This window comes from Phoenix dactylifera, unplaced genomic scaffold (assembly GCF_009389715.1).
Source record: "Phoenix dactylifera cultivar Barhee BC4 unplaced genomic scaffold, palm_55x_up_171113_PBpolish2nd_filt_p 000112F, whole genome shotgun sequence".
NCBI lineage: Eukaryota > Viridiplantae > Streptophyta > Magnoliopsida > Arecales > Arecaceae > Phoenix > Phoenix dactylifera.
In genome coordinates, this window is record NW_024067684.1 from 1,456,051 (window position 1) to 1,459,855 (window position 3,805).

Consider the following 3,805-nt stretch of genomic DNA (forward strand, 5'->3'; position numbering starts at 1 on the left):
TTTTGGTAAAAGAATAGGAGGGGAGGAGGAGGGACCAGCCCACCCGCGTAGCAGCCCCATTACTGAGCCCCCCTTCCACTAGGGAATGTTCGATACAGGTCGCAGGTTTCGCGTGCCTTCCCCGACCCGTGGGCTCACCCCACTGGGTTCACCGCCTCACGTGTGGGTACGTCACCCCAGTGCCACCTTGGTACAAGTGGAAGGAAAGCATAACCGCCAACAAACCAGCCGAGCGTGGGGCATCCGGTCCCCTAATTTAATCGACGCCCGTGCGTTTCGAACCCGGGCAACTTGGGCGGAATTATCGCCCCATTACCACCAGGCTACTACCTTGGTGGCTTGAGTCTTGCCTTTCGTCACCAGTCCAGGAACAGTATTTTTTTCTAGCTAATCGTTTTATGTGAAAGGGAACGGAGCGGGGAATGACTGAGTCCTCCTTTCCCCTAGTTTTCCACAAGTCCCACCACGCTCTTGGAAATTTCCACAGAAGCAGTCTCAATCAGCCCCACACCACCCCACTGCTCTTTTCTCTCCCCCAATCTAAAGCCTTGCTATATATATATATATATATATTATATATATATATATATATATATATATGCCTTTACAACCAACTTACACATATAGAAGCAGCACCTTTCCTTCAACTTGCAAGCTTCCACAACTAAATAGAAGCTCCATAGAGAGAGGGGGGCAATCAGCAACATCTTCCACGATCCAAAAGGTTGATAGATAAGGAAAAGAAGCAGGGAATGAATAATCTTGCACCAGGCTATCGTTTCTACCCAACAGAAGAAGACATTATTGAGTTTTTACCTTCGCAACACTCAACAGCAGGAGAGAGGACATGGAACGAGTCATCCCGTCGCCGATGTGTACTGCTTTCGATCCATTGGCAGCTCCCTCGTAAGCACTCATTTTGTACTAGTTCATTTTCTTCTCACTCTTTTTTCTATTTCAGCCTTATTCGCTTTAGCAGAGAAACCAAGAATAAAATATTCACATCCTTGGGTAGTTCTATATCGACTCGTCACCTGATCTTCAGTCGGTTGCTTTAAATTTTAATAATTTGTGAATCTATGTATATGCTTAATTTCTTTCTCCTTCACCTTCACCATCAAGTCCTCTAGCTCTTTGAAGTACTTTCCAACACTATTATCATATCTGAATCATAAACTGACTTCAATAAATAATCACTGCATGCAGAGATTTCAGGAGAGCCATGCATTCGAGACTCCGAGCAATGGTTCTTCTTCTGCCAAGGCAAGAGAGGGAAGCTCATGGGGGTAGACCGACTTCGAACCACACCTTCCGGGTACTGGGAGGCCACCGGCTCCCCTAGCCTCGTCTACTCCTCCGCGCAACCGTGTCATGGCTGTGAAGAAGACCATGGTCTTTTCCAAAGAAGAGCTCCCACAGGAACCAAAACCATATGGAAGATGAACGAGTATCGGGCATTTAAAGAAGATGCAGCCCCACTATGTCAACTGAAATATCAAAGTAATAATTCCGACTCTTTTGAAACTTTAGTTTATCATCTGCTTCTTTTTTATAGCGATCTTGTATTGTTTGATTGTGTAGCACGAGGCCGAATTTAGCTTGTGTCGAGTCTATACAAGATCGGAGATCATCAGAGCATTCGATCGGCGTCCTCCCGTCGCGATTCACAGCAAGCGAGAGTCGAAGAACGCCTGAGCGTTGCCCTCCATGAGACAAGATTCATGGCCAAGAGAGCCCAGGTCTGAGGGTAGCTCCTCGCCCGAAGACGATGTCTGCAGCCGCCCGATGCATCATGAAGAACCAATGATCCAGACGGAATTGAGGACAATGGTTGGGACTTGTTGATTGGGCCTTGAAGAGAGAGAGAGAGAGAGTTCAAGCTCTCTCTCTCTCTCCCTCCATATATTAATTTATTTTTTTATTGATTAATTCAAAAAATAGATATTGATTTCTTATAACTTGGCATCACTAATTATAAGGGAGAGAAAGGGTAGGAAAAAAGAATATGAAAAGAGAAGGAAAAAAAAGTTTGAAGAGGAGAGATATATAATGCTTAGAGCAACTCTAGTCGTATGGCCGACAGGCCAAACTTGGGTTTGATTAGTTTTCTTCTATTGACTAATGGTGGAATTATTCGGGCACCGCGTTCATCATCATCGTCATCAGTCAATCGTCACCCATGACGCGTTTCAAAGTGTCAAGTTGCTTTCACCTATTTGTATGGATCTCATGGAGTAAAATTCCACCTCGTCAAGTGGTACAGTCAACAAGGGTGGCGAGACAAAAGCTCGTTTCAAAGTGGGTGAATGAGCCATGAGCAACTGGGGTCATGCAAGCTTGGGTTGAACAGTTTATGATTTGGACTCGCAGGAGCAAATCGGGCCCCAAGAGCTCAACCAAAGTCTATAAGGATTTGGAAACCCCGGCCCAAAGAGCTTGAACAGTTTATCATAAAGCCAGCACACTATTTCACTTACTCTCTCTCCTCTCTCTTAAAGCTAAGCCCCAAGGGGGGGGGTGGGGGGGGGGGGGGGGGGGGGGGGGGGGGGGGGGGGGGGGGGGCTATGGAGGAGAACAGAGCAAGAGCAGTAGCCTGTTAGAAACAGCAGTAAATTCATGTATCAGCCTGTTATTTTAATAATTTGATTTTTCAAAACTTTTGGAGAACTTTTGGAAATTATTTCCAAATGTTAACGTAGCTCTAATTTGTTGAAACTTTGCTGATTGTTATTTTGTCAAGAATGTAAATTATGCTTCTTTCAATTCATGTATTCAACTTTGGGGGGTTTTTAGATGCTAAAGCATCCTTGTATATAAAGCGATTAGATGACCTAATTGTGGGTAATCTACAAAATGAGTAATATGTTACACTTTGTAGTATTTATTGAAATTATTTGTAAAATTATTCTATTATTCAATGTTATGCAATTTTTAGTATGATTCCAAATTTAGTTGTATGCGAAATTTCTGTAATTATATGAATTTGATTTATGATTGCATTATTGTCAGTTAACTGCATGATTTCTCACTCATTATGTATAAAATTGTATGTATTTATATTATTGGATCAAGTAGTAAAATTCAAAGTGGTACCATGAAAGAAAAGAATGTTTGGCTTATGTGTGTGTGTGTGTATGTACACATACATATGTATAATAATCATCTAGCTCTCAACTTGACTAATTATAGATCCGGGATTTGATTACATGACCTATACCACAGGATTAAATATGACCCATGACTTACGCTATAGGGGTTAAACTGTGGCTGCATGCCCTCAACCGCAGGGGCTAGTGCGGCCTTGTGGTCACTGTTGCTGGAAATTGGACCCGGGGGCCGTCACGAAGCCAGGGGAAGGAGGGGCTCCGCCGCAGGGACGGTGGATGACCGTGCGCCGGCTGGTGGCGTCCTCCTGGAGGGGTGCAAGTCCGCCGTAGGAGCGGTGGTCGATGGCGTGCCGGCGGGTGGCGTCCTCCTGGGGGGCGTAAGTCCTGCAAGAAAACCGTGGCCGGGCTCCCCGGCGCCGGCCCTACCGATGCTTAAGTCAGAGGGGCAAATATGTGGAGAGAGCAGGGAAGAGAGTATGTGGAGAAGACAGAGAGAATATTTGGATAAGGTCCAGAGGATCCGTTTCCTCAATTGTCTGTGTTGTTTACTTCTCTCCACCCGGTCCAGGAGGATTCTCTCCAGCTTCGGGTTTTTCCTTCTATTTTTGGTCCTCCCCCCTTTTCCCCTCCAGGTTTCCTTTTATAGGAGGATTTTTGTTACCTGGGAGGTGACAGGAGGTTTGTCCTGTTTTGTAATA

The 3,805-nt window shown here is 45.0% G+C and overlaps 1 pseudogene; it reads left to right on the top strand.

Annotated features, from left to right (window-relative positions):
• Nucleotides 1–752: 752 nt before the first annotated feature.
• Nucleotides 753–1,695, top strand: LOC120104791 (annotated as a pseudogene).
• The last annotated feature ends 2,110 nt before the right edge of the window (nucleotides 1,696–3,805 follow it).